Genomic DNA, 9,231 nt, shown 5'->3' on the forward strand with positions numbered 1-9,231 from the left:
TTTCAGCTTTCGCTTCTTGTTATTGTTCGCATTCATTATTTGCCTCTTTAGCTCTTTATTTTGTTTACTCAAAAATACAATTAGAAAGGTTTAAAATACTTCTTCAACATCAATATTATCAATATAAAATTAGAAGAGCGCATGCCTACATGCTGATTATAATTCGGATAGTTGCAAACACAAACTCCACAAACTTGACACAAACTGACATTTTTCATACTAAATCGACTCGCGCAACTAACCAATATTTTTAGTACTGAAATCAGTACTCAGTGAGTAGTACTGAAATTAGCAAAGAATACTAACACACCCACTGTTAGTATTCTTTGAAATTAGTAAATAGGGAGTTTTTGTGCACACAAATACGTAAACGTTGTTCTGAAGCTATTGTGGCATTTTTACAATTTTAACTATTTAGAATGGGAAATAAGCCACAATATTATTAAAAAATGATTTTTATTAACGTTTCGACGCCCAAATCGGGTACCGTTGTCAAAATACAAAATACTATTGAATACAATAGTATTTTGTATTTTGACAACGGCACCCGATTTGGGCGTCGAAACGTTAATAAAAATCATTTTTTAATAATATTGTGGCTTATTTCCCATTCTAAATAGTTAAAATACGTAAACGTAACGCATCTTTTTGACATATACGCTTGCGCATTAATGGTTGAACTCCCGTATCGCGATACGTATTACCTAAGGTTAGGGGCTGGTACGAGGTTCATACGCATCCCTATCGAGCCGAAAGTCACCGAATGCACACGAGGATCTTGCCCGATTACCTACCAAATGAACATTTCATCAGCGTACTATCCGTTTATAAACATTTTAAGGTTATATTGGTTATTGGTTTAGTCTATTTGAGTAAAATTATTCTGTTTGTAATTGGAAATTGGAACTTCATAATAGATTTAAAATTTTATTGTTTTTAAGTTGTCTATTAATAAAGCAAAACAAACAAATCTTGTATTAATTTAAGAAATACAGTGATCACCACAATTAATAACTAGATAAACAAATGACCTAGTTTCAGTAAAATTTTCAAATAAATATTACCACACTATTTACATTATACCTACTGGAATTCTGATGTAGGTATACAATAATTTACAACTAAAAAGTAGGTATAAACAAAAATAAAAAAAATTTAACCTAAGGAAAAATAATATTTTTATATTTAAATAGAAGCAATTAAAACCATACAATTTCATTATTCATTTATCTTTTTTTACATTTGTATATTAATTGTATATAGTGTGAACATTGTTTTATTTTTTTGAATGTCAACGGAATTTAAAAGTGACTTTACGATTTGCTTTACGTTACGTTAAGGCAGTTACAAAAACTACCTATTTTAAAGGCTGTATGACACTATACATTTTCTTGTATCATTTCTAATATCGTTTCTGATATGTCAAAAAAATGCATAGTGTCATACACAGATACAAGAAACGATACAAGAATTTGTGTCAGGCACAGATTATTGTACAAGAACTGCGCCAATTTCTGCGCAAAGAGCAAAAACGTAAAAATTGCTGGTAAAACATCTAAAATGTCATAATTACTCATAATGGCGGCTGAAATGAAAATGGGATAATGTATTGATGAATTTATTTGTGTTTTTGTAGGTATTATTTATAAATCTTTTATTGATACTTAATATACCGTTTGGTATGGACTACTGTTCTACTAATAACTATATATTTAGCTCCTAGTAAAGTTCAAACCATGATACTATAAATAAAGAGATAGTATTTTCCCGTAGCTCAAAATACGTCCGAGTTCGCGCATTGATTACGTAACTGGAGACCGGAAGTTGAATTTGAATTCTTGTTAAAGTTAAATGGGATTTGTATGCATTATGTGATGAAATTATTCAATTAGCAAAATAACATTAAACTTCAATGTATTCGAAAAGAATTTAGAGTCGAGATTCCAGTCGAAATAACTGTCAAAGATAAAATATAAAATACAACCGCGAACAATTCAAAGTAATCGGACATTACGAATGATTACGAACCATTACGAACTTGCCGGTCTCCAGTTACGTCACGACTTCCGGATGTGCAATATATTATCTTGTTATTTATAGTATCATGGTTCAAACTATAAATTTAGGTTTCATGGTGCATAATTTTTTAATAGACGAAAATACAATAGTTCCTAATTTGGATCAAACTGAAGATAATTCTAATGCAAATATTTTAGCACAAATATCAAAACAAAATAAAAACACAAATAATCAACCTCAGTTAACGTAAAATTCTGGTTAGCATTAAAATGTTAATTATATTTATAAAAGTTTATAAATTTTATAAAATATTTAAAATCAGCTGTGTCTGTAGATGCAGTACTACCATAACGTGACACAGGGTGACAAAAACAAAATTTCGACCAATCACGTGCCGAATTTCATACAATTTTCGATACAAGAACTTGCATAGTGTCATACAGGGCACAAATGTACGTACAAGAAATGATACAAGAAAATGTATACAAGAAACGATATCAGAAACTATATTAGAAATGATACAAGAAAATGCATAGTGTCATACAGCCTTTTCATCCTCTACGAGACGTTAGTTGCTTTAGATGCGTACGTTACGTAGCAACAAAAACTCCCTTGGCAAACGGGTCTTATGTCCACTTTACATCAGCAATAAATTGAATAAGAAATTGACAAAGTTATTCAAGGCCCAAGGCCAAATTTAACGTGTACAAAATGTATGGTTTGTAAAAGAAAATGAAGGAATTTGATGAAATAGAACAATTGGATATGTTTTATTTTGTCAAATTTCTTTATTTTCTTTTTATTCACGGCAAAATTGGATGTAGAATTGTGTTTTGTATAAGTCAAATTTGACCTTGAATAACTTGTTGTCAATTTCTTAAGTCCACTTTACATCAACAATAATTGAATAAGAAATTGACCAGGGCCCCCGCTACCATATGTGCAAAGTGTGAAATGCACACGGGCGCCATCCTTTAGGGGCGCAAAAATCCAAGATCAAAAATTGCAAAAATTTGTAAAAAAAACAAAAACCAAAAATTAATTTTAAAATAAAAGCTGAGAAATTAAATAGTTCAGTTTTGCATGGGATGACATTATTAATCTTTAAATTCTTGTTATATATAAAATAAAAAAATCCCATAAAAATAACAGACACCCACGCCCTACACCGTAGACAAAACTGTAAGGTAAGATAAGAAAAATACCTAATGCAAAATAAATTGTAGCTATGTGCTGATCTGCTGATTTCATGTGAAAAATATAAACATACATTGGATGAGCAATAAAATAGTGTGTAGGCGGTAATTTTATTGTCTCAGATTGTGTTGCGCTAAAATGACAAATCGACAAAATTTTAAAACCGCCTATCAAATAACGAATCAACAAGATTTGAGAAATCTCTGGTTTCACTTAAGTCAGGGTAGCTAACAAGTTATTACTGTAATGCTATTAATTTTTACATCTAAAGTTATTTGTATTTTGTCAAGTGTTGTATCGTTTAATATTTTGTTTACTACTTTTTTTTCTAACAAAATAAGTGCTGAATACGTGCTGACTGCAATTTCAACGGTTTGATTTTTTATAAAAGTGTTCCTTATTTTATACTATCAACATTTACCCTTTATTTATAGGATGGTGCTATTATAACTATTTTTTTACCCAAATATCTTTTCATTAATTATGGGGGAATCAATAGAGGACGAAAACTTGCATTGTTTCAGAAAAATTCAAACAAGCTTATATTTTTTAAAACTCTTTAACTTTAAAACATTAACCCTTTATTTATAGGACAGTGCTTATAATTATGGTTTTTACCCAAATATCTCTTCAATTATAGAGGAGTTAATATAGGATGAAAATTTGCATTGTTTCGGAAAAATTCAAACAAGCTTATATATTTTTCTAAAACTCTTTTTGTTAGTTCATAATATACAGTGTGCAAGGCACTCATGGAATAAAATTATTTATGCCCCTGTTTCAAAAAATTATAAAAAACTCTGAGACATGTCGATTTCTAAATAAAAATGTACACTTTTTAAACATAAATTTAAGTGTACAGGGTGATTCACGCAAGTCCGGCAGAGTCCATAAGCTTTATTTTTAATGGAGCACGCTATATATTTTTATATTTTTAAAAGCTGCGTGACAACCTGATTTCAACGAACTATCATGTAGGGTGTATTATGCATAATACAGGGTGAAATTTTGAAAATATGAAGTAACGAAATCGCTTATGGAATAAAATTGTTTGAGTCCTTATTTTAGAAAATTATAGAAAATACTGAGACACGTCAACTTTTAAATCCAAATGGGCACTTTACAAACATAAATCTAAATATACAGGGTGATTCACGCAAGTACGGCATAGTCCATGATCTTTCGATCCCTTCAATCGCTTAATCCGTTTCAACTACAGCCCTTTCAAAAATAAGCACTTTCACGACAAATCGTACAGGTCATATAGAAACAATACATAAGTACAGTAACTTGTGAAGCGGTAACTGTTCATTTCATTTGGGATGCTAATTAGGAGATTTTCACGATACTTTTTTACCAAAAAAAAAGGGACCAACTTTATTTTGAGCGTAATAACTTACTGATTTCGGATGCTAGAAACTTTTTTAAAAAACAAGAATAAAGCTTTTTTGAACACTTTAAAAAGGTTGTTATGAGTTTTCCCCGAAAAGTGCTCAATTTTTTGGTTATTTCACGTTGAAATATTTGATTTGGAATTTGACGAATATAACCTATTTTTCATTTGCTACAATAATTGTGCATCTATTGGGTCCACAGAGCTCCTATTTTATGTAGGTACACCATTTTTTTTTCACTTTTTTATAAGCTATATTATTATCTAAGAATAGTTTCTTCGATAAAATACTTATAGTTTAAGTTATTTGCGAAAAATCGTATAAAAACGTGTTTTTTTTTTGTTAAAAAATGAACATATTCACTCGCAAATAACTCTAAAAGTTTTTATTGACTATGTGAAAAATCTCTATATAACAAAAGTTGCTTAGAATTAGTCGGTTTATTCACTTCCGGACTTATTTTGAACGAATATTTCTTCATATCCGCTGAAACTCATCCCCAGGACAAATGCACGCATCCGTAAATATCACTTTTTTTCTTTGACATGTTAGCTATGTGTAATGCCAAATTTAAATTTTACAATCAATTTTCGTGCTCAATAAAAAAAATAAATATAAACTTAAATCACATTTGTGTATGGGTAAAAGTTCTGGATTTGGATTTATAATAGTCTTTATTTGTACCTTACTTAAGGACGGCTTAAGTAAGTAAGTTGTTAAGAACTTCATTGTTAATCTTACTTACACATGTTTTATTCAAACATTTTTTCTTGTCACCTTACGGCTACCTAAAATGCAAGATTACCCAAATTAGTTTAGTAGTTTTTCTGCCTTCGTTTTTGAAAGGGTTTAAAGCTGAAAGGGCTCGAATAAATTGCTTTCTACTCAAATATGCAAACTTGGTGCTTATTATTGTGCTACTTTAGAAATTAATTCCTAATTCCCATGAGTACCTCAGAGTTTTTTGTCTCAGAATGACAGAAAAAGACCTTCAGGCGCGACGTTTCGCAAGCAAAAGAAACTGAGACTACAAGAAAGGGAAAGAATGGCTGGATCTTTAAAGCACTTCTTGCAAAACAATTAAGATTCCACGGAGGGTACGGAGGGCACGGAGACTCTCGATGCGGCCGAATCTCAAGATTTTGAATCCCTAATATCAGCAACTGTGAGTGGACCATCTGAAATTTCAATAGAGACGACCACAGTAACATCAGGTCCTGCAATAAGTGGCGGCGGTTGTATCCATAGATAAATAATATAGTATTACCCGATGGTTGTATCAGCAAAACGGCTTCTAGTGATGCAGAGCCCGATGAAGCGATGACACCATCCTCGTCTACACAACTTAATAATCCACTTCAGGTACCGAAATAGAAATACCTGCTACAAGTGACACTTTCGATGAAGGCTTTAATGAGACTGGTGTCGATATAATTCCGTCCGACCCTGGTTTGTGGCCCGAAAGAATCACCAATGAGATAGCAAGAATATTGGTTAAACGTGGTCCGCCCTTGATTGACACTAATTGTAGCTTTCCTAATAATAAAGACAAGAGAAAGTTTTCATGCGATTACTTTGTAAGAAATCTAGCAAATAGAGAAAAAGTCGATAGAACTTGGCTTGTTTACTCTATTTCTAAAGATTCTGTATTTTGTTTCTGTTGTTTTCTGTAAGTTGTTTTCTAAAACTCGTAACACTTTTTGTGATGCAAATGGATTATCGGATTGGCAACACTTGTCTTTGCTAATGAAGAGACACGAAATGTCAATTTTACACAACAGTTACATGAACACTTGGGTAAATTTAAAAAAAAATGATGGAGACATCTATTACTGTTAATGCTCATCACCTGCGGATTTTAGAAATGGAAAAAAATATTGGCCCGACGTGTTGGAAAGAATTATTGCGATTGTTAAATATTTACCTACACAGTGCCTAGCATTTCAAGGTTCTTCTAAATTACTTTTTGAACATGACAATGGAAATTTTCTAAAAGCTGTTGAGATGATTGCCTCTTTTGTTTGATTCAGTTATGAGACAGCACATGTCTATCAAGTTAGCCCCCGAAAATTAAAAAACATTGTTTTGCTTATGTTTTTAAATTGTGCTAATGGTGTGCTAATTTGTGCAGATATTATTTTAATTTGTGCTGATACGAAAACTCAATTACACTATGATTAACATTCGGGGGCCAACTTGACTCTCAGCCCCCGGTTTTTTTTAAGAATATAAATTTATTTTAATGGTACGCAATTGTGCTCGATGTATCTTGAATTGTGCCGTTGGAATTTTTGAAAATGCTTCAACGTTACGCATTTTATTTAACATTTAAAGCTCGGGGGCCAACTTGACCCCCAGCCCCCGGGTTTTTTTAAGAATATAAATTTATTTTAATGGTACGCAATTGTGCTCGATGTATCTTGAATTGTGCCGTTGGAATTTTTGAAAATGCTTCAACGTTACGCATTTTATTTAACATTTAAAGCTCGGGGGCCAACTTGACTCTCAGCCCCCGGGTTTTTTTTTAAATGTGAATTTATTTTTGTGTTACCCCATTGTGCTCGATGTATGTTAAATTGTGCCATTGGAATTTTTGAAAATGCTTCAACGTTACGCATTTTATTTAACATTTAAAGTTCGGGGGCCAACTTGACCCTCAGCCCCCGGGTTTTTTTAAGAATATAAATTTATTTTAATGGTACGCAATTGTGCTCGATGTATCTTGAATGGTGCCATTGGAATTTTTGAAAATGCTTCAACGTTACGCATTTTATTTAACATTTAAAACTCGGGGGCCAACTTGACCCTCAGCCCCCGGTTTTTTTTAAGAATATGAATTTATTTTCATGTTAGGCAATTGTGCTCGATGTATCTTGAATTATGCCGTTGGAATTTTGAATTGTAGCTGTTACGGCAATTTTTATTGTAAAATAAATTGCGTAACGTTGAAGCATTTTCAAAACCTCCAACGGCACAATTCAACATACATCGAGCACAATTGTGTAACACAAAAGTGGATTCACATTCTTAAAAAAACCCGGGGGCTGAGAGTCAAGTTAGCCCCCGAGCTTTAAATGTTAAATAAAATACGTAACATTGAAGCATTTTCAAAAATTCCAATGGCACAATTTAACATACATCGAGCACAATTGTGTAACATGAAAATAAATTCATATTTAACAAAAAAACCCGGGGGCTGAGAGTCAAGTTGGCCCCCGAGCTTTAAATGTTAAATAAAATGCGTAACGTTGAAGCATTTTCAAAACCTCCCACGACACAATTCAACATACATCGAGCACAATTGTGTAACACAAAAGTGGATTCACATTCTTAAAAAAACCCGGGGGCTGAGAGTCAAGTTAGCCCCCGAGCTTTAAATGTTAAATAAAATACGTAACATTGAAGCATTTTCAAAAATTCCAATGGCACAATTGAACATACATCGAGCACAATTGTGTAACATGAAAATAAATTCATATTTAAAAAAAAACCCGGGGCTGAGAGTCAAGTTGGCCCCCGAGCTTTAAATGTTAAATAAAATGCGTAACGTTGAAGCATTTTCAAAACCTCCCACGGCACAATTCAACATACATCGAGCACAATTGTGTAACACAAAAGTGGATTCACATTCTTAAAAAAACCCGGGGGCTGAGAGTCAAGTTAGCCCCCGAGCTTTAAATGTTAAATAAAATACGTAACATTGAAGCATTTTCAAAAATTCCAATGGCACAATTTAACATACATCGAGCACAATTGCGTAACATGAAAATAAATTCATATTTAAAAAAACCCGAGGGCTGAGAGTCAAGTTGGCCCCCGAGCTTTAAATGTTAAATAAAATGCTTAACGTTGAAGCATTTTCAAAACTTCCAACGGCACAATTTAAGATACATCGAGCACAATTGCGTATCATGAAAATAATTTCATATTCTTAAAAAAACCCGGGGGCTGAGAGTCAAGTTGTCCCCCGAGCTTTAAATGTTAAATAAAATGCGTAACGTTGAAGCATTTTCAAAAATTCCAACGGCACAATTTAAGATACATCGAGCACAATTGCGTAACATGAAAATAAATTCATATTCTTTAAAAAAACCGGGGGCTGAGAGTCAAGTTGGCCCCCGAATTTTAATCATAGTGTAATTGAGTTTTCGTATCAGCACAAATTAAAATAATATCGGCACAAATTAGCACAACATTAGCACAATTTAAAAACATAAGCAAAACAATGTTTTTTAATTTTCGGGGGCTAACTTGATAGACATAGACAGCACGGTAGCCGTGTGTGTAACTCCCAAAAACAATCTGTTAAAATGACTCATTATTTAGGCATGCAAATACAGAATGAAATAATTGAATTATTGTCGTCTAAAGTAAGAAATAATATTTTAGAAATGGTTCGCAGTTCAAAATATTTTTCAATAATATTAGATTGTACACTAGTTCTGAGGTATGTGGTCCTTAACACCACTTCAAAAAAGGTTGAAGTTAAGGAAAGCTTTATTGCGTTTAATCCAATACTAGACTCTACCAGGGAAGGGATATATACATTTATGACTGAAATTTTGAAAAAATTAAATTTAGATATAAAATATATTACGGGACAAGGTTATGATAATGGGGC

The sequence above is a fragment of the Diabrotica virgifera genome, chromosome 4, assembly GCF_917563875.1.
Source record: "Diabrotica virgifera virgifera chromosome 4, PGI_DIABVI_V3a".
Taxonomy (NCBI): Eukaryota; Metazoa; Arthropoda; class Insecta; order Coleoptera; family Chrysomelidae; genus Diabrotica; species Diabrotica virgifera.